This window comes from Tamandua tetradactyla, chromosome X (genome assembly GCF_023851605.1).
Source record: "Tamandua tetradactyla isolate mTamTet1 chromosome X, mTamTet1.pri, whole genome shotgun sequence".
In the NCBI taxonomy this organism is placed as follows: domain Eukaryota; kingdom Metazoa; phylum Chordata; class Mammalia; order Pilosa; family Myrmecophagidae; genus Tamandua; species Tamandua tetradactyla.
The window spans coordinates 13554921-13577175 of NC_135353.1; the positions used below are offsets into that span (position 1 = coordinate 13554921).

The following is a 22255-nucleotide window of genomic DNA, read 5'->3' on the forward strand; positions in this document are numbered from 1 at the left end:
ATTAATTAAGCACACGTTATGTTTACTAATATAAGTTATATTTGCAGATTTAATCCAGGCTTGCTCTCTTCAATATGGCAATATGATGGTGATTTATGACATCCACAGTTATATAAAATCGGTATTCAAATAGGAAGCAGAAACAAAATTGTCTTTTAATGTTTTACCTCTCTATTGAAATCAGGGTAACAAAAGATTCAACAGACATAAGAAATGTTTTCACGTGGCTCAGTGGTGCCTTTCAACCCCTCCAAGAATCACTCCAGAGCGTCTCCTGTTTGTACATTCTAAACCTCAAACATATCAGAGAGAGGGCCTCAAGTGGGAGGGATAGTCATTCAGAGCATTCACCTAAATTCCTCAGGACCATTATAATGGATTCAGCTTGGGATAGATTATTTTCCTTTAACTCACCTGTGGCCTGTTTGTGTTTTTGGATGGCTGGTCTTCACTCCTTTGTCATTTCCCTAAATTCTCTCATGGGTCCATTTTTCGAGCTGTAAACTGACCCTAACATGGGCTTCAGGCAAATACCGGAAGCAGAACAGCTGTGTGAATGGGATTGTTGGTTGTACATTATAAACATTCCTTTCTCTGAGCTCCTGGTTACGAAAAGCACACTGAATCCTTCCCAGTTCCCATAACCTGAGAGCAGGCCCCCTCAGGAGGTTCTCAAGAGTGTAGTCTGAGAAGAAAGGGTGATCTGTGAAAGAAGCTCCCAGAAGGTAGCATGCAACCAAATGTAGGTCAGTATAGGCATTTGCCGTGTAAACGCAGATCAAGGAACCTAGAATGGAGGAATGCTGCTGTGGTAGAGGAAGGTACCCTAGGTCTGGTTGAATCATTATTTACAGATTCTGTCCAAGCTGAATCTTGCTTAGATATTTGAAGAAGTCATACATAACACCAAATCCTTACATAGCACCATGTACCCATCAATCTTGCTACAAAAGTGAACTCATTTGATTCCTGCTAAAGCTTTACGGAATAAATACCTTTTCCCCCCATTTTACAAATGAGGGGACCAAGGCACAGAGAAGTTATTTAACTTGCCCAAGTTTGCATAACTAATCGGTATGGGAGCTAGGATTTGAATCCAGGCAGTGTAGCTCCAGGGGTTATTATCTCCACATCAAGATGTCTTTGCCTTTGATTTTTGCCCTTAGTGTGCTTTACTAACTAGTATATATGCAGGATTGCAGTATCCTAGAAACGGGTTAGCTTTTATGATGGGGATTTATTAGTTTACAAATTTACAATTCTAAGGCCATGAAAAATGCAACTCAGTGCATCAACAGGATGATACTTTCTCTGAAGAAAGATCAATGGAATCCAGGGTTTGTCTTTTACATGGGGAGGCACATGGATGGTATCCACTGATCTTTCTTTCTTGGGTTTCATTGATTTCAGGTCAGGCTCTTTCAGTTTCTGTGAGTTCTTGCTTGCTTCTTTTGGGGCTTTTCTATCTAAGCTCTCTCTATCTTCATGAAGAACTCCAGTAAAGGATTAAGACCCACCTTTAATGGGGTGAGTCATATCTCAATTGAAACAACCTAATCAAGAGGTCCCAACCATAATAGTTTTGCCCCACAGAAATGAATAAAAAGAACATGCCCTTTTCTGGGGTACATAACTGCTTCAAACCATGACAAGCTTCATGCCACCTAGCTAGTTCTACCTTTGGTGATCTGATTGATTCCTGAATCCTAAGAATGTTTTTTGGTTACTTAATCCATGCACCACTATCCCCCCCCCACACACACACAAACACTTAGAAGCCAACACATAGTTCTGGGGCCCTGTGCCTGATCTTCATGTCCAATTCCTGCAGCTAGGTGGCTCTCTGGGCTCTCTGTTAGTGTGTGAACTGGCTGATTTTTGATTATGTGTTTCTAAATTGTGCTACACCTATCCCAGAATATCCTAATTACCTCTTCCTGGATTTGTCTGTTCCCAAGCTTCTATAGCCCACTCTCATCTGCTCTGGATGTTGTACTTTGCCTGAGTGAATCCCCTGGCCCCCCATTATCTTCTGGATTATATTGATATCATTTTTTCCTATTAAAAATAAAGCTACTTTCTCTCAATCCTCCCAGTAGATCCCACAGTGTGCCATTTTTATGTCTTTCATTTCTAGAATTAGGTGACATATCAAAGGTATGTGATGGCTTATTTTCGTTTTTTGCAAAGGGTAACATGGTGTGACAAGGAATATGGAGGGGCAGGATCCACAAAGGCCAGCAGAGAGGAAGACTTCACATTGTAAAATTGATTAACTTGAAGATTATTTCCATATCAAGAGCTGACCCTCTTTCTCATTTCTCAAGAGCTACTCCATTTCCATCCATTGAATTTAAATAAGAAATAATAAAAGGCAATATATTCACTTCACTATCCTTAGCAATGCTTTTCAATTTTATGGATGGTTTGATTCCAATACCTTCCCTTAAATTCAGGTAATACAGACTTTCATATTCCATATTATAGAGGGAAAGTCCTACCTTACTTATGGACATTGGGTATGAAATTGGCTTTAATAAAGTATTTCCCAACTGCAAGTCCTCATAGCTTTTCTATACATTTTAGGGTGTGTGGTGTGTCTTAAAAGAACCACAGCAAGTGAGAATGAGTGATGTGACAGTTTTAAGACAAAGAAGGAAAAAAATCTGCAATTTTTTTTTCTATAGTTGATGGAAAGTGATGGGTCTTATGACAGAGCCTGCTGAAGTGGAGAGTGGTGGTGAAAAGATCTAGTCCATCTTGCAACCCTCCCATTATCTAGATATTTGATTTAATGTAAGGCACTCAGAATTCTACAGCTATAGATAACTCACCCATGAATGTTGGGATTTGGCATATTTCTTTCAGATAATAACTTGCTTCAGTTAAATTAGTAAAATTGAAACCTGATGCTGGCAAAGCTGTGCAGAAACAGGCATATGTTGCTGATGGCATAACAATTACCCCAATAAGAGCAATTTGGCAGAATATAAATAACTACACCTTTTGGCCTAGTAATCCTGTTCCTCAAATCCATTTTATGAAAACTAATCCAAGATGGAAGAAGCTAATAGCACATTATGTATTTCTACACCCATCCACAGAAAAGAGAAAAAGGATAAATGAAATGTCCAGCAATAGAGGACAATTAAGGTAAAAATTGTCTCAACCAGATGGAATATTATTTAACCATTAAAATTGATGAGTATGGAGCTCAGAGGTCAGCAACCTGGTCAGTTTAGGCCAAATCCAGCTATGATCTGTTTTTATAGATAAAGCTTTATCAAAATATAGCAATGTCATTACTTTATATGTTGTCTAGGACTGCTTTTGTGTTACAGTGATAGAGTTAAGAGTTTCATAGAGACAGTCTAGCCTCAAAGTAAAGTATTTACTATATGGTCCTCTGCAGAAAATTTTCCAACCTCTGACTTAGAAGATTCTTATTGCCAAAAGAAAGTGAAATTTCAAATTGCAGATACAGTGATTATAACTACAGAATTTATTAGGTATGCACACAGAGATATATGTGTACAGATGGCAAGTGGATAAATAGAGCAGAAATTGATGTGGCTGGGTTGAGGTGAAATTAGGGGTTTCATTTTAACAAATCCCTTTTTATGAAATTTTATTGAGATATATTCACACACCATATAATCATCCAAAGTATGCAATCAGTGGTTCATAGTTTCATCATATCGTTGTGCATTCATCACCACAATCAATTTTAGAACATTTTCTTTACTCCAAAAAATAAAAATTACAAGAACACCCAAAACATCCCATACCCTTTATCACCTCCCTATTATTTACTTTTTGTCTTTATATCCTTACTCATCTGCTCATACGCTGGATAAAGGGAATGCCTGTCACAAGGTTTTCACAATCACATGGTCACACGGTAAAAGCTAAATAGTTATATAATCATCTTCAAGAATCAAAGCTACTGGATTACATTTCAACAGTTTCAGGTATTTCCTTCAGCTATTCTAATGCTGTAGAAACTACAAAGGCTTATCTATATAATACATAAGAATAAAGTCCAGAAGCCACTGAAACTTTGTTTTGTTTCATTTCTTTTCCCCCTTTTGGTCAAGAAGGCTTTCTCAATCCCTCAATTCCTGGGCCAGGCTCATCCCTGGGAGTTATGTTCCACACTGCCAGGGGGATTTACACCCCTTGGAGTAATGTCCCATGGAGGGAGTAAGGTAGTGAATTTATTTGCAGAATTGGCTTAGAGAGGCCACATCTAAGCAATAAGAGAGGTTCTCTCAGGGGACTCTTAGGAATAATTATTAATTAGCTCAGCTTCTCCTTTGTAGCAATAAATTTCCTAAAGGGAAACCCCAAGATTGAGGGCTTGGTTTATTAAATTATTAGTCCCTAATGTTTGTGAGAATATAATGAATTCCCCAGGTGAGGGAGTTTAATATTTCCACACTTTTCCCCAGTCCCAAATGGTGACTTTGCAAACACTATTTTATTTTCTGCTCAAATTATTCTGGGATGTATCAGGGTTCCATCCTGTACAAAATAACAAGATGTCATTCCTATTCAAGGTTCCATGTAATCATGTTCTTTGAATACACTGACCATGCAGGTTATATTAGATACTGTGCTACAGCAAGTATAAATTTTATACCAAATAGGCCTCTGTTCATTTGGTCTCAAATGGAAGTTGAATTTTTAAAGCACAGTCAATATCATCCTTTGCCCTGTATTCTGATTTACCTTAGTCCTAACCAGATCATCTTCATTCATATCTCTAATTGAAGTTTGATCTCTTTTCAACTTCTTTAACTGTTGCTGTAGGGGATAATGCTGACTTTCAGAGCTGCTCTCTCAGATATCACACTGATACCCAAAGTTCCAGGGAATGACCAGGCTATACAAAAAGCTTAACATCTCAGAATTTAGAAATAACAGTTAAAAGTAAGGTATAGTTGTGACTACTGTAAAAGCTTAAATCTAGGGACCTTTACAATAAGCTTTGTTGAATATTCTATACTCCTTCATCAATTGCCCAATCTCTGCCCATGTTCTATCCCCTGATAGCTTATGCTTTCAAATTCAATTCTAGAATTGAATTATGGATATTCCATATTAGTGAGGCCTTACACTATAAAAAATCATTTTGATGTGGCTGTTTTAAATTAATAAATGAACATTTTGAACTTGAATGTTTCCTTCTCAGCCAGCATGCACATATGTGGTAACTGTGGTAACTGCACCAGGAAAGGTCATAGCGGTTTTGGTACTGGCTAACAGTGCTGTGAACGTAACACATTATTCATGTAGGATGCCCTCACACTGACAATGTTGCTTATCTCCTTTCAATAGGCAGATTTTTTTTTCTTTCTCCAGCTGCATCCCTAGATGATAAACTATTTAAATTAAAGGATTGATTTGATCACTGATGACAGGACAAGAATGTTTAGCTCAGGCACTCCTGTTATTCTGACAGCCCAGCAGGGTTGAAAATAGTGACACAATTTATTTGATTCTACACTCCATTGGCCCTTTAAAAAGTAATGCTTGCACTCAGAGCATTGCAAGTCTTGAGTCGTTCTGCCAATAGGAGAAAAAAAAAAGCTCATTGGAGGTCTGTTGATCTTTAAAGAGGATGGGTTGCAAGTCAACACAGCAGTTATCCCCGGCAACATGAACAGCGCTCTTCACTCCAGCCTCAGAAGAACTCTTGTGCTTTGTATTGTCAAAATGCAGGATACTAGAGTTGTGAGGTTCCAAAGTGTGGAAAGATGTTCGCCAAATTGAACAGTTTCTGGGATTTCGTTTCTGCATCTGTAAGATATAGGATCTGCATCAGATGAGTGCTTTTCTACTTTGACTGCATATTATAGTCACCTGGGAGTAATTAAATCCAAATTACAAAAGGGGAGGAGGGGCTGGGACTTCTTGCATTGTTTAAAATCCATCTGGATGGTTCTTATGTACAGCCAGGTTTGAAAACAATTGTGCTAAATGATCTCTAAATGTCCTTGTAATTGTGTGTTTGAATAACAACGTATATATATATATATATTATTTAGCTACTTGCATGTGCGTATTATGCATACAAGGGGTTTTTGTCATCAAATGGCAATAACACGTCATAAAACCAAGTTATTGTAGTAATATACCTATTGATTATTGAACATCTATATATGCCAAGTACTTGCTTGGCCCTAAAAATGAAAAATCGTTGTATTCAACACTCTTACAAAACTCAGAAATTGATATCCTCGTTCCTATTTTACAGCTGAACAAACTAAGGTTGATCAGGAATTGAATATCTTGTCCAAAGTCATAATCTGTAGAGCTGGAATTTTAACTGAGGTTTATATCCCAAGTCTGAGCACTCTTCTTTTCAATTCACTACTCTTCCTATAATCTCATTCTCTAGGAAAGGTAATTTTCCCTAAGCTACCTAAATTAACTCTTATATTTACTGCTCAAGTATAATGCTGGTTGCACAACCTAAGGACGTCCTAGACCACGGCAGCCAGGCACTCACCTAGAGGTTTCGTGGAGAAAATACTGGCACATGTCTCCTCTTTGGCTGTTTTGCATTTTACAGGGTTCTGTGTCCATACTCCAGCACCCTAAAGGTTATTTAGTGATCATTCTCTCTCTTCTCCCACTAATATCAAGGGTACTAGTGAAGATACCATTAGTTAATATATTACAATCAGTAAGAGATGTTAAACCTTGGTTTAAAGCTGTAGATCCACAAATGGAAGACACTTCAAGTGTTTTTGGAGATCAATAAAATAATATATAGGTATTCACTGAGTAATTCCTTATGCACTGGACTCTTCATAAATAGAATCTCATCCATTCTTCTCCACAATCTTGTATGGTAGGTGCTATTATCTCCTATTATAGACAAGGAAACAAGGCTCAGAGAGGTCACACAGCTAGTAAGTGGAAGAACTGAAATTTGAATCTCATTCTGACTCCAAGGCCACACTGCATCTCAGTAACTTCATTCATTCTTATGTTGTTCAAGAAAAGGTCTCTGTCACTTGTCATATGTTGAAGCTCTTTTTTAGCTGATAAAAAAGTATTCATTCTCATGCCTGCTCTTTGAAATCTGTATTAAAAATGAATGGTTGGTTTCCCGGTGCCTGCCCATGCAAAAAAAATAATAATAATAATGAATGGTTGGTGCTTGCTTCAGCAGCACATATACTAAAATTGGAATGATACACAGAAGATAGCGTGGTCCCTGTGCAAGAATGGCACTCAAATTCATCAAGCATTCCATATTTTTTTAAAAAGAAAAGAATGGTTAGTTAGGTCCCCTTCCAGATGTCAGATACCAGAGTTCTGGATCGGGAATACTCCCCTTTCATGAATAACATGCTATTTATTTTGCATTTCTGCTACAGTTGTCTAAGGACATATGGCTGATCTTTCCTTGCATGAACTTCTGCTCATATAGTTAAAAAAGGCTTCATAGTTCATATTAAAATGCAAGTGAACAGTGACTTTTATATTATGAAAATAGAATTCTTAGATTACCACTTTGAATCGGGTGTGCATCAAATGGCATCTGGCTTACTTCTTGGTGGGGCCAGTAGGGTAAAATGAAAACCAGAGGCAGCATTTTGCCCAATCCTTCTGTAAACGATTTTTCAGGTGTATCCCTGAGCTAATGATCAGGTGACAATATAATTTACCATCCTAAATGGGATCCTTTCAGATGAAAGTAGGTGCTAATAATAATTATGCTGGGATAGCAGGGATAAACCTGGATATAGGGTCACCCTGTCTCATGCATATCACTAGGAAAACATTTCTTCCCATATCAAAAGTTTAATGCTAAATTAACATGTATTAGAAGTTGTATTTCTCTTGGTTCTAATTCGATTAAAATTTATTAGCTATCTGCTATGTCCCAGGTTCTGTGCTGGGTGATGGATGCAGTATGAAAAGTCACTGACTTTCCCTTCAAAGAACTTGTACAAAGCTGGAGGGACAGGGACATAAATGACTGCCCCTAATGTAATTTAGGTTTTAAAGTAATGTAATTTACTTTACTTTTTAGTAAAGTATGAGAGTGCTTGGGGAGTAGAGGTAAGGTGGTAATAAAATTATGATTCAAGGTTGTGGTTGGGAGAGGGGAGGATTACGAAAGACTTGAAATGTTTGAGCTAGGCCTTAGAAAATGCAGTTTTTGGCTGAGGGTAAGGCATTCAAGGCAGAGAGTACATACGTAAAGGCAATTTGGTATAGAAGTGCCTATGAATTTGGAGAAAGAGTATTGTGGTGTGGCTAGGAATATCAAAAACAGGGGAGAACAGAGCAACAAATGAAGCTAGAAAAGTATGTGGCCAGCAAGATAGAGAGGGCTCTTAATGTCACCGTACTGGCCTGTCCTTAAGAAGGGAAAAAAGAATATTCCTTGTACTGATCACTCAAAAAGAGAATCAGATTAACAACGTGAGTAAAGTGAATTTCAATATTTTCCCCAAATCAACATATCTTTACCTGCAATCTTCATTCATCAAATCATTATTACTCAAATTATGGTCTTCAGATCAGCATCACCTGGGAGGTTATTAAAAATGTAAATTCATGTGCACGATCCCCTGCCCCCGTTTCTGAATCAGAATCTCTGTGGACAGGGCTAAAGAAACGATATTTTAATAAGTTCTCCAATAGGATTCTTATGCATATTAAAATTTGAGGGCCACGGCATTAAATATTTTGTGGGCATCTTTTTGCAACCAGCTTCCATATGGACACTGGATATATGGAGTTGGGTTGAAACAAATACAGTCTCATCTCTCTATGTAGAACAGTCACACCTACATGAAAACCTCCTCTATGAGAAACAAGCATCAGGAGGACATAATATTTCTAAGTATTTCATGACTACAACACTAAGAATTTGTGATAGATTCCAGAATTTTATGGGGAAACACGGGAATCTTAATGTCTAAAGCAAATATTTGCTTTATTGTATATGGATTTTTATTAAAATTGAATTTTTAAAGGAGTTCAAGTGCTATTGAGGATTTGGAAGGAAGCTATACCTTTCAGCTTTTAGCTTTTTAATAAGTTTGTCTGCCTTTATTGCTTTGGTGATATGCACATCCATTTAGAAACAGCTTAGTACTTGATAATTAGTCCTTAATCATGGGTTATTATTATTTTTAATATTAAATATTTTAAATATACCCATGTGCCTATCATAGATATTTAATATATGCTATGTTTTGCTCTGTGAAATAAATATGTTAATGTATATCAAACCAAGACAAAGAAGGATAGAAGAAATAATATAGAAGGGGTACTATTTGGAGAAATAAGGGCTGAACGTTTTCCAGAACTGATTGAAGTCATGAACTCATGGATACAAGAAGTACCATGTACACACAATAGGATATATAAAATACAATCCACAAATTGTAGTGAGACTACAGAAAACAAAAACAAAGAAAATATTTCAAAATCAGCTATTAAGAAAAGCAGATGAAATAATTATTCTCTGAAAGTTGAGAGAAAATACCAACATAGAGAGAACATAACATAAGAGAGTGTTTTTGTATTCCTATCTGTACACATATATAGATGTATGGATATAATTAAAGTTCTTTATTGTTGATTCTATTTATTGTTGCCAGGTGCTATTTTGTATGGTTGGCATGCTGAATAAATTAAACAGCTTGCCTCAAAACTATCCTCACCCCCTAGCTTCTAATTGTAGGAGACAGTGAATAAACAATAAACATAATAAATAAGTGCAGTGAAAAAAATCAGAATGGGGGAGTGCCAGTGAAAAGCTATCAGTGGTGGAGAGGAATATGTTCATGGTAGGCCTCACTGAAAAGTGACTTTGAAGAAAGACTTGATGAAGGTGGCAGAATTATCTGAGCAGTTACTTGGAGAAGAGCATTCCTGGGGAATGGAACAGTAAATCCAAAGGTCCTGGGGTAGGAACGTGACTAACAGTACTGAAGGATATTTAAAAAAATGCCAACATGCTTCACGCATAGTGATCAAGACAAGGTCATAGAATTAATGGGACCATGTCATGGCAAGAATTTTGGCTTTTACCCTGAGTCCTGAGTTGTAAAGCCATTGGCATGAACTGAGTTATGTAAAAACACGACAGCTCCAACTGCTGATTGGCTGTGGAGAAGAAGCCGGGTAGAGACAGGAAGAGGAGTTAGAAGGCGTTTGCAGTGAACCAAGTAAGAGCTCATGATGGCTTGGAAAAAGAGTCTGAAGTGCTGATGAATGAGACGTGGAGTCTAAGAGGTACAGAGAAATCAAGGATGACTCCAAAGATTTTAGCCTATGCCCCTAGAAGGATAGTTTCTGCCTTCTGTATGAGGCAGACTGAGGATGGAGTAAGTTTTTGTGGAAAATCAGAAATTAAGTTTTGGGCATGCTCATTTTGGCATATCTATAAGATAACCAGGGGAAATATTGAATAGGAAGTGGAATACTAGTCCAGAGTTCTGGAGAAAGATATGAAGTATAGCTAGTGATAGACATTTGGGAGTTATTGATATATAGATGATATTTAAAGCCAAGAGAGGAGATGAGATAGTCAAAGGATAAATTGTAGAGAGAAAAGAGAATAAATCCAAGGACTGAGCCCTGGAGCCCAACAGAGTTAAAATTACAAGGAGAAGAGAACTGGCAAAGAGGCTCAGAAGGTACAGCCAGTGAGACTGGAGAAAAGCAAAACAAAAAACAAAACCAAGAGTGTATACTTCCTGGAAGCCAAGTAAGTGTATCAAGGAAAGAGGTGGGGGTTGTGTGTGTCTGTTATAACCAGTGCTACTTATAGCTCAAGTCAAATGTTACTTGAAAATTGACCATGGGATTTATGGATGTGAAGCTCATTTTGAACTAAATGACATTGAATCTGGTGGAGCAGTGGGGGTGAAAGCCTGATTCTAGTGTGTTTAAGAGGGAAAATCAGGAGAGGAATTAGAGACAGGATGTGAAGAGAACTGTTTGCAAGTTTTGCTGCAAAAAAGAGAAGAGAAAAATGATCTAATATGTGGCAGAGAAATTAAGGTCAAAAGAAGTTTGTGGTGTGTGTAAGATAAGAGATGAGATAAACATCAGTATGCGTATGTGTTGAGGGTGGTAGTAGAGTAGAAAAAGAAAATGCAAGAAAAAGAGAGAATTGCTGGAGCAATATTGCTTAGCAGATAAGAAGGGATGAGGTTTAAGGGGCAAGTTGAGGTTTTGGCCTCAAGTGAGAGCAAGGATGCTTCATCTATAGCAACGGGGTCTTTTAGATATCCTATTGGAAAATTGGACTGAATCATTAAGCTAATTATAGCATTTTAAAAGTTCTCAAATGTTTCATCACATGGTCAGTGTTGAAATTCTACCTGCTTGTAGTTGACAAGGGAGAATCTAGATCTTAGAGAATGTAGCTGGAGGCCTAATTAACTCCTAAGAACGTACTGGGTATATTGTGAGGAGATTGCTGTTGGGAGTGGGCCGCAGTGCAAGAGTGACTCTACAGTGCAAGAGTGACCCCGCAGCACTCTGCTTTACATCCTAGAACTTGAACTTCTACCGATTATTACTTCTACCCTAGGTGAGGCCAACGGTGCAGTAATATTAGAGTATGAATCACTTCAATTAAATGTATTTAATGTTACATTTAAGAAAATCTTTTTAAAATTGCTGCTTGCATTTTCAGTCTGGAGCCAGCAAAGTATTTTGGGATTTTTTTAATAGCAAAACTCTATTCCTTATTTCTCATAAATAATAAAATTGCAGTCATATTTTGCATTCTTGTTTTTTATATATATTTTCTGTCACAGTATTAGCTCATTTACTTATTCACAAATATAACAATACAGCTATTTTAAACCTTGTAAATTAAACATAAAAATGGCCCACGAGTTATGATCTGACATAGTAATTCTTCATAGTATAATTTATAATTTGACAGTAATGAAATTCATAAATAGGAATAACAGTGCTGAAACAGACAGAAAAAAATTGAAGTTATCACGACCAGTTGCAATGAGAAAATAGCTTTTTGGATTGTTAAAGTTGATAATATCTTAATTGCAAGCTATTAATTCTGAAAAATAATCTTTCAATCTTCTTAACCTTTAAGTTAAATATTTCTAATATGAATTTTTGCCTGCCTGCAGTAGTTTTGTATGAAGAATTCCAATTATTTTATCATATTAATCAATCTCTATAACATTTCTTTCAAATAGCCATTCTTAAACCGTGGGTAAAGACAGCATGGAAAACCAGCATTCCACTCCTAACCAAAAAGTGGAGAGAAGTGAAAACAGACATTCACACAAAACTTGTACGTGAATTTTCGTAGAATCATTATTCATGATACCCAAAAAGTGGAAAGAACCTAAATGTCCATCATCAACTAGTGATCACATAAGCAAATGTGGTCTCTGCCTATACTGGGATATTATTCAGTCATAAAAGTGAATGAAGGACTGATACATGCTATGATATGGATGATCCTTGAAAACAGTATGTTAAGTGAAAGAAGTCAGGCACAAAAGACCACGTATTATATGATTTCATTTATATGAAGCATCCAGAATAGGCAGACACATACAGGCAGAAAGTGGATCAGTGGTTGCCTGTGGTGGTAGGGGAGGGGAAGGGAGTAGGGATGGGCAGTGAATGCTAATGGATACAGGCTTTCTTTTTGGGGTGATGTAAAATGTTCTAAAATAAAATAGTGGTGATGGTTGCACAACTCTGTTGGAGAAAATATTTAAACTCACTGAAACTTATACCTTAAAAGAGTGAATTTTATGGTATGTGAATTAAATCTTAATAAAACTGTTAAAATATTAGCTGAGAAAAAAGGCAGCATGAAAGTTACTTTAGTCACTTAAAAACACCTTCCAAATAAGTTCAGAAGTTTTATATTCATTCAACTTTTTAAAAAAATACAGCCCACCTATGACTCCTTGTAAAAAAAAAATAATGAGCTAAAGAATAGGTACTTTTCATCATTTTTCTATTATAGTAAGTGGCCATTGAAAGGTTGATTAAATATCAAGGGTCACTGTATTTCTAGAAATATTTTTAAACCACTTGGAATCAACATAAGTGTTGACTGTACAAGCAGGCCAACATAGATGTGAAAAAGTGCCATCGTTAGGCTGACTCAATATTTGGAAATTTTTCTCTAGAATAGAGGGATCTCTTTTTTCTTTTTCTTTATTTAGCTTCTTCCCCAACTAGATACAATTATGAGAGCCATGCAATAAGTTCTGTCGTGGATGAGCTTGTGAGCACCACAGTGAAATAACATACAGTGATGAAATGACTTACAGGAACATAAGCTGCTAGACATCCAGACTGGGAGTCCTTAATCAGACAGTATAACTAAGACATTCAAAAGTATGACTTCTGTGTTTCTCCCCAGAAGAACAAACATTTCTTCATCTTTTCTAAAGAATTTAAAGTATCAAAGGGTAAAGAGGTTGGCTGAACACCACAGAAAATATGCTTACAGTTCAGAAACCTTGCTTTTAACAGTTTCGTAAATTATACTCTATAGTTTATATAGTTCAGTCACAGGCATTATGTCATTTGAGCCTCAATGACAAACCTCAATTTAGGTATAGTTTATGTCCTTATTGCTATTGTACAGATGAGGAAACAGTCTTAGTGCTTGGGACTCAGTTAAGGTCCTGTGTCAAATAGGTGTTTGTGGTGGTTTGGAACTGAATGTACTCTAGCAAATCATGTTCTTAAAGCTAATCCGTTCTTCTGGGTGTAAACCTACGGTAAGCAAGACTTTTGATGAGGTTCCTTCAGGTAAGGCATGGCCCAGCATGGGTTTTAATCCTCTTACTAGAGTCCTTTATAAGATATTTCTGTTCAGGCAGAGAGGGAAAATCATAGAAGCCGGAAATTGAAAGCAGTGAAACCAGGTGAGAAAGGAGAGACCAGCAGACATTACAGTGTGCCTTGCCATATGGCAGAGTAGCCAAGGTTCACCAGCAGCCAGTCTTTGATAAGAAAGTATCATCTTGATTTGAACATTTAATCTCAGCATCAAAACTATAAGCTTGTAAGCTAGTAAATTCCCGTTGTTTGGGCCAACCCATTTCATGATTGCAGCCCAGCAAAATAAAAACACATTTTGGTATGGGGAATTGTATGTTGCTATTGCAAATACCAAAAATGTGGAAATAGATTTGGAATTGACTAATGGATAGAGACTGGAAGAATTTGAGATGCTTGATAGAAAAGGTCTAGTTTGCTTTAAAGAGACTGTTGGTAGTAATACAGATGCTAAAGGTACTTCTGATGAAGGCTATGCTGGTTTGAAACTGTTGTGGACACCAGAAAAGCCGTTTTCTTTAATCTTCATTCAGCATTGCTAGGTGGTATCTTTTTTACTATTTCCATGGGGATGTGACCCATTTAATTGTGTGTGGTAACTTTTGATTGGCTGGTTTCCATGGAGATTTGTCTCCATTCAATGTTGGGTTGCTTACTGGAATCCTTTAAGATGGAAACATTTTGGGAAAATCTTTAGCGCCAACCAAGGCCACACAGCCTGGTGGAGCGGTGGGGGTGAAAGCCTGATTCTAGTGTGTTTAAGAGGGAAAATCAGGAGAAGAATTAGAGACAGGATGTGAAGAGAACTGTTTGCAAGTTTTGCTGCAAAAAGAGAAGAGAAAAATCATCAAATATGTGGCAGGGGAATTAAGGTCAAAAGAAGTTTGTGGTGTTTGTAAGACAGGAGATGAGATAAACATCAGTATGTGTATGTGTTGAGGGTGGTAGTAGAGTAGAAAAAGAAAATGCAAGAGAAAGAGAGAGAATTGCTGGAGCAATGTTGCTTAGTAGGTAAGAAGGGATGAGGTTTAAGGGGCAAGTTGAGGTTTTGGCCTCAGGTGAGAGCAAGGATGCTTCATCTATAGCAACAGGGTCTTTTAGATATTACCTTTGGAAATACAGAAAGAAAACGCCCCTGGGGAAGACTCATGAAATGAGGAGAGAAAGCTAACAGACATTGCCATGTGCCCTACCAGTGACAGAGGTGTCCAGACACCAGAGACCCTAGCAGATGCTAGCCAGGTGCCTTCCCAGCTGACCGAGGGATTCTAGACAGCATCAGCTTTTCTTGAATGAAGGTAACCTCCTTTTGTGCCTTAATTTGGACATTTTCATGACTTCAAACTGTAAATTGCAGTTTAATAAATTCCCTTTTTTAAAAACCATTCCATTTCTGGTATATTGCATTCTGGCAGCTTAACAAACTAAAACAAAGGCTGGTATAGAAATGATGAATGTATCATTGCAAATTGGAAGAAAGGTGACCATTGTTTTAAAGTGGCAGAGAACTTGGCAAAATTGAAACCTGATGTCAGATGGGAGGCAGGCTTTGAAAGTGATGAGCTTGGATGTTTCATTGAGATGATTTCCAAACTATATGTTGGAATTGCAGCCTGGTATCTCCTTGCAGTATATAGTAAAATGTGAGAGGAAAGGTATAAGCTGAGAACTGAACTATTGGCACAAAGAAACCAAAAAATGGATGGTCTGAAAAATTCTGAGCTTCCAGAAAGCAATTCCCCAGAGCATAGTGCTCCATGTGAGGATTTAACTGAACATGCAACTAGTCAGCCATTTCAATGCAAGTCAGGATTAGAAGTGCAGTTATCCAGAAAGGAAATTGTGGAAAGTTCTATTGTCTAATGGTTAGGACCCCTGTGTACTACATGCAGAACCAACAAGGTTTTTGCAAGATCTGTATGAATGGAACCATGGCCATCCTGGACTAAAAGGGACAGAAAAGGGAAAGATTGAAGTAAAAATGTCTTCAAAGACAGAACCGTGGAATCTGAGATCTGAAAATTTTAAATGCCATGTTTTCAAAGCAGCTTTCCTTTTCCAGCCTATCCAGGTCATTATTTTTTATTTCATAGACCTTCTTGCAATTTGAGTTCATGTGTGTATTTGTGTGCTTGTTAATTGCCTCTCTTCCTTAATCTCCTAGAAGATCCATTAAGGCAGGAACCACATTAATTTTTTCATTCACCTGTGTGTTCTCAGAGGCTTGCCTATGTCATAGGCATTCAAACAATTTAGAGAAAGGATCAGCCTTTATCGTTGGCCCCCAGTTGTAGTGATTTGGCCTCCAAGAGAAAAGAGCAATGTCTGGAGACATTTTGGATATCACAGTTGGGGTGTGGTTGCTACTGGCATCCAGTGGATAGAGACCAGGGATGCTGCTAAACATTCTCTAAGACCCAGGATAGCTGCCACAACAAAAATGATCTTTCACTCAATGTTAATTGTGTGGAGTTGAGGAACTTACACTTAACGATATAAGTAGAAGATTGCAGGGGTTTCATTCCCCTTAGTGGGTATTCTAGTTTGCTAGCTGCTGGAATGCAACACACCAGAGATGAATTGGCTTTTAATGAAAGGGGATTTATTTTGTTAGTTCTTCAGAGGAAAGGCAGCTAACTTTAGCGGTTCTTTCTTAAGTGGGAAGGCACAGGATGGTCTCTGGTGGCCTTCTCTCCAGGCCTCTGGGTTCCAACAACTTTCCCCAGGGTGATTCCTTTCTGCATCTCCAAAGGCCTGGGCTGAGCTGCAAGTGCTGAGATGAGGTATGCTGAGCTGCTTGGGTTGTGCTATGTTGAGTCTCTCATTTTAGCACCAGCTAATTAAGTCAAACATCGTTCATTGCAGCAGGCATGCCTGCTAACCGACTGCAGTGTAATCAACAATGGATGAGGTTCACATGCCATTGGCCCATGTCCACAGCAATAGAATTAGGCACCTTCACCTAGCCAAGTTGACACCTGAATCTAACTACCACATGTCCACCCCTTGTCAACTTGGCAATTACGCTCATCACCTTAAACAATATTAAAGTGCAAAAAAATTCTCTTCTAGCTGTGGACCTATGAATCTCAAAACAAGTTTTCTGGTGCCAATATGCAAAGGAGGATATTCACAGGATACAGGTTTTCACTTCCATAGGGAGAAATTTGAAGGAACACAGATGTAAAACCTGCAGGGCAAGTGCCATTGGATTTCAAAGTCTGAAAGTCATTTATCCTTTGGCTTTAGAAAGTGGCAGCCCCACCAAGGGCCTATGCAGTGGCCCACCTCTTTTGGAAACAACCTAGGGGGACATTGAGGAGACCACCTTTTTATTGGCTTCACCCTCTCCAAGCTTTGGGGCCACACCTGGGCTCTCTGCCATTTCCGGGGCACACACTCAACCCTTCCATGTGGTGGCAGCCAAGCTCTCCCCAGTCCCCAAGGAGCATGCTGTACCTTCTCAAAGGCCTGAGGCAGCACAACTCTTCCCCTGCAACGAAATGGGAGGCTCATTCTCTGCTCTCAGGGCAAACTCACCCTCTCCATGTATATGGGTGGGTCCACTCTCCTGATGAGGTTTCATGGCTTCAGACCCGAGCTTCCATGGTTCTCACTCTGCAAACTCCAGTTTGCCCCTTTTGTGTCCCCCTTTGTCCAGACTGGCAGTAGTTCCATTTACACCAATAGTCTCTTCAAGCACTCCAGGACCTCTCCATCATTCTCGTCACAGTTCCTCCAAAATCTTCCCCTTAGCCACCCAAAAAACCATTCCAACATATCTGGTACTTGCAAACCGCAGCAGCACCCCACTCTCCTGTACCAAACCTGTTCTAGTTTGCTGCTGCCGGAATGCAACACCAGAGACAGATTGGCTTTTAATAAAGGGGGATTTATTTCATTAGTTCTTCAGAGGAAAGGCAGATAACTTTCAACTGAAGTTCTTTCTTATGTGGGAAGGCACAGGATGGTCTCTGCTGGCCTCTCCAGGCCTCTGGGTTCCAACAACTTTCCCTGGGGTTATTTTTTCTGCCTCTTCAAAGGCCTGGGCTTATCTGTGACTGTTAAAATGAGGTATGCTGAGCTGTTTGGGCTGTGCTACATTGAGTGTCTCATTTAAGCACCAGTCAGTTAAACCAAACATTGTTTATTGCAGCAGGCATGCCTCCTAGCCGACTGCAGATGTAATCAACAACAGATGAGGTTCACATGCCGTTGGCTCATGTCTACAGCAATAGCACTAGACACCCTCACCTAGCCAAATTGACACCTGAATCTAACTACCACAGTGGGTGTGGTAGTTTGAAGCTGTAATGTACTCCAGCAAGGCCATCTTCTTTGAATCCATTTTTGTGGTTATAGACATATTATGGATGGAACCTTTTGATTAAGTTGTTTCAATTGAGATGTGACCCACCCAATTCAAGGTAGTTTTAATCCTTTACTGGAGTCCTTTATGAAGGGAACTTTAGAGAGAGAGAGAATTACCCTGAGAGAGCTTAGAAAAAACAGGACCTGAAAGCAATGTAGGATCAGCAAATGTAGGCCATGTGCCTTGCTCTCTGACAAGGAACCCCAGTTGCCAGCATCTTTTCTTCAGAGAAAATATAGTCCTGTTGATGCCTTAATTGGAACATTTGCAGAGCCTTATAACTGTAAATTTGTGAGTTAATAAATCCCCATTGTAAAAGCTAGCCCATTTCTGGTATACTACATTCCAGCAGCTTTAGCAAACTGAAAGAGTAGGTACCAAAGTAATAACCATACTAGCAAAGTTAATTAGTAATGCTATTTGCATTTTAATTTTAATTTTAAAGTGCCTACCATAAAAAATAAAAGTTTACGAATTAGACTCATTTTTTATCTCAAAAATTAAACAATAGATGGCTCCAGAAGGCACCTTAATTTGCTCTTCAATTTCTTGGTAGGTGAATATCTTCATGATTTATAATTTATCATAGTTAATTTTACCCTCCTTCCTACACATACTTGTTTTTATGCTAAACTAGGTGTATGAAAAATTAAATCATAATATTTATGCCATTTGGCTCAACAAATATTCAACCAGTACCTAATATGTGCAAGGCATGCTTCTTGTGTCTGGAGATAAATAAGACACAGACTTTGTCTTCATTAAGCTTATATCCCTTGATTTATCTCTTATGATAAATATCTCGTCTTGGCAGCCTGAGAACATCACTCATAGTAATTTATCATTATTCAGGATTGCCAAGGTCCTTGGATGGTATGTCCTGACAGTAATGTGATACCTGGCATTGATTTATATGAATGAAGAGAGAGTGCTTTTTGGTCTAGTAGAACATGCCCAATATTCTACAGACATGTAGAGTTTTGATTCCCTCAGAAACAGGCAGTAGCAAATAATTGATCTGTGCTTCAGTTTGGTTAAAGCACGTGATCACAGAAAACATTCATCCGGTTGCCCAGGCCTCGAAACGTGGAATCAACCTCAACTCCTGTCTTTCTCTAACCTTCATATCCAATTGTCAGTAAACCCTGATGACGCTATCTTAGAGATGTCCACTTGTCACACAGCCATCTCCACCAACCTAGGCTAACCCATTATTACCTCTCTCCTGGACTATTGCAGTAGCTTTCTATTCACCTCCTTTCTTCCACTCTCTTAATGACGATTTCTCCACTTACAACCTCAGTGACCTAGTAAGATGTGCTAGGTTTTGTAGTTTCTCTATTGGCTTCCTACTGCATTTAGAATAAAATCTAAATTTATACTGGTTATCCTATGCTGATGTCTCAGATTTCCTCTTCTACACTTCTTCCCCTTGCTCACACTGCTGCAGCCACAGTGACCTCTGTGCTGTTTTTGGGTACATCAAGCACATCTTGCTAGAGGGCCTTTGCACTTGTAGCTCCCTCTGTGTAGAATGCAGTTCCCCATTTTTGCTCTTCTATTTACAGCTTCCTGGTCAAATTTCACCCCTCAGCAAGATCTTCTCTGATTAGTAGCTCCTGCTTCTCTCTGTTCCTTACTCCATTTGATTTTTCTTCAGAGCTTGCAGATGAATGGGGCATATATATACACTTTAAAAAAATTTTTTTTCCAGAGAAATAAGGGCAAGAATATTCTAGTCTGCATTTACTCTTTTGTTATTGCATTGCTCCACTACAATGGAAACTCCACGAAGGCAGTTGTCTGTGCTGTCCACAACTGTATGCTTGTGCCAATAACAGTTTCTGGAACATGGCAAGCGCTTAATAGATGTTGAATTAGCTAAATTTCCAGGTTTTCATTTCACGTACAAAAATCCAAAGTCAGTACATTTTAAAGGGAATTTTTCATTGAGAATCTGGTAATTAAATGGATGTATTTGTAGTTTTCCTAAGAAATTAATTAATCATAATCATTAAAGTAAGAAGCTTATTGATGAATTAGCAAGAGGAGTTAGATTTGAGTTCTGAGACATGGCTCTTCAAAATGTGTGATTTTGAGCAAAATATTTCACCTTTTATGTCATCTGAAAATTGGAGTGAATAAATTTCCATCCTGCCTATCCCATGGGAGTTTGAGGTTCAAATTAGACAATACATGGGAAAACTCCTGTAAGCTATATTGGCTTACATGTTTGAAGTGTGGATTTCAGATTTTTTTCTTACATTTTGAAAAATTATAGGGTCTTCCACTTCAATTGATTGATCCTTTTCCTAATTTAAATAACCAACCAAAAGCTGTAATGTGGTTGTAGTTTTGCACATATTTGAGTTTCTTTTTGATCTCCAATATTGATTTAGTTATGTAGCCAAACAATGGGGAAATGCAGAAGAATGATATTATAAGACCAACATGGCAGAACAAGTTTCTACTATAATAGGTGTAGTAACTCATGTATAATTTCAAGATGATAAGCTTTCCACTTTCTATTGAATGAGAATCCTCAGCAACTCCCTGATAAAAATAAAAAGATTTTTGCTTATTTGAGATTTGCAAAGTCTTAAAAATATGTTTGTTGAATAGCACACAATCACCTAAGAATTTTCCAATCTCTAAATATATCCAGTCGTGAATATTGTAGACTGAAACATCTCTATGTATCACTGAAAATGTGCTAACTGAAGATTTCCCCACTGAACAGTGGGGCTGTTCAGCAACTGTGTAATGTAAGGTAGATATTTACAAAGCTTGTCTACATTATCTCCACAATTGATCATCACTAGCTTTTTTTTATAGTTAAGGGAATTATTCTAAGTTAAGTGGTTTGTCCATTGTCATATAACAAGTAAGTGACATACAACTAGCAATCCAGGGCTCTTCTCACAAGCCAATGCCACCATCTTCTTTGCCAGAGCTCCAATGCACCAGTTTTATATCCGCTGTCATCATGAACAGATATTAACTGGTTCCACTCTAAAAGAGTTTGGCATTTGTAGGGGAGGTCAGTCAGATTAATATCAACCACTTGTACAGGATTTTGTGGTTTCTCACGATATGTGGAAGACATTCTGGAGGAAAACAAATTAAGTTACATTTTAGAAAATAGGAGGGACTACAACAAGTGAATTTGAGGTTATAAGGATTAACTAACTTGAGTATGGGCACAAGCAGAAGAAAAGATGACAAATGTAGGCTTTGAGGTGTTCCCTAGGGCTGTGAATTATAGTTATATCCATTCAGGCAAATGCAAGGATTGCAAGGAGACATGGGTATTTTTCCAACATTTGCATGGCTGTTTCTTTCCAGAAAAATAGGAGAAAATGATCTAAAATATGTCAACTGTGTACCTCATACCAGGCGCTGTTCTAGTTCCTTCGTATATGTCATCTCATCTGATTCTTGAAACACTGAAATGGTATTGTTACTACAATCTCTTGAAAGCACATGAAGATGAGGCAGAAAAGAGATTATATTACCTCTGTGAAGTTAGACAGTATGTAAGCGGCAGAACTGATGTTGTACTTAGGCCCATCTGCTTCCAAAGCCTATTTTCTTTCTACTAAGACACACTGCCTCTCTACTACTTTGTTAAACTGTTAAGTCATATAATTTCCCACAATCCTATCATACATGATAAGACCTCACAGATGACTAGGTGAATAAAAACTGCTTTTTGAAAACTTTAAATGTATGTTTGGAGCCACAGTTAACTTAAAATAGGTCTCTGTTTCACCTCAATGACTCTTTGGAAAACCATTTTCCACCAGTACAAATATATTTGATCTGTTAAGGCTTTTCCCAATAAATTTCTCATTTGCCTAAACATAAATTTTGTTTGCAAAACACTTGCAAGTGTAAAGACAGCTCCAATATGAATTATGGTGCTTGGAGTGTTCAAATAAGATTGATAGTGACTGGACTGAGAATTAATGTCATACTTCTCTGGAGAAGAGTTTTAGTAAGTTTACTTATGGCACCATTTGCAGTCAGCTTAGTCAGTTGAAAATTTTAATTAAG

The 22255-nt window shown here is 38.0% G+C and overlaps 1 non-coding gene across 1 annotated transcript; it reads left to right on the top strand.

Moving 5' to 3' along the window:
- Positions 1–7167: 7167 nt before the first annotated feature.
- LOC143672303 (U6 spliceosomal RNA) lies at positions 7168–7273 on the top strand. The gene has a single exon (XR_013169768.1). It is a non-coding gene; the product is annotated as a U6 spliceosomal RNA (small nuclear RNA).
- Positions 7274–22255: the final 14982 nt, after the last annotated feature.